The following is a 252-nucleotide window of genomic DNA, read 5'->3' on the forward strand; positions in this document are numbered from 1 at the left end:
TATATATATATATATATATATATATATATATATATATATATATATATTATATACGTATGCCATACATCTATTAGACATCAATAATATGCCACTATATATATTTTTTACGCACATTGTTTATACCTCAAAGAAATATCTATTAGCTGTAAATTGTACATTATTCCCCACACATTTTATATGTGTATTTTACATGTATTATGGATTTGTGCTTATATACGTATATCATTTAACATTACATTTACATATATTATG

The sequence above is a fragment of the Odontomachus brunneus genome, unplaced genomic scaffold (genome assembly GCF_010583005.1).
Source record: "Odontomachus brunneus isolate Ranch 3 - 2012 unplaced genomic scaffold, Obru_v1 Obru_scaffold_270, whole genome shotgun sequence".
NCBI classification, from domain to species: Eukaryota; Metazoa; Arthropoda; class Insecta; order Hymenoptera; family Formicidae; genus Odontomachus; species Odontomachus brunneus.